We start from the raw sequence: 512 nt of genomic DNA, 5'->3' as shown, positions 1-512 counted from the left end.
ATGCTGAGGAGGACAATTACAAGTGCTAAGGTCACCTTAAGTATTGAGACTGGACATATCAGACCTTCAATTTAAGGTGTTTTCTAAACAGAACTGCCAGATGTGAGTGAAAACAAACTGGCCGGCTGTGACACAGCCTCTCCCTTTATGCCCAGAGAATTTAGGACCTAAATTCCTGGCTGTCATTGTAAACATATATACAGTGCAGCGTTTCAGAATTATAACCCAAATCTTACTGCGTATTTCAGGTGAATCATTTTATTCTCCTTATACCTTCTTGATAAAATATATATATATATATATATATATATTTTTTTTTAAGGCCTAACTTCACTGTGGTTCAGAAAGAGTATGATTAGTGATTTATTTGAAAAATCGCTTATGTAATGAGTGCTCGAGCTTTTCCAGTGTGACTTCGCGCTATCCTTTTGTGCCTACAGCGTATCTTTTTTTTTTTGGTTACATAACATTGCAATGCTTACCGTATAGACTCAAGTATAAGCTGACCCAAA

The sequence above is a fragment of the Echinops telfairi genome, unplaced genomic scaffold, assembly GCF_000313985.2.
Source record: "Echinops telfairi isolate 266 unplaced genomic scaffold, ASM31398v2 ScPeMD7_5592;HRSCAF=6446, whole genome shotgun sequence".
NCBI classification, from domain to species: domain Eukaryota; kingdom Metazoa; phylum Chordata; class Mammalia; order Afrosoricida; family Tenrecidae; genus Echinops; species Echinops telfairi.
Note: the sequence above shows the minus strand (reverse complement) of the source record.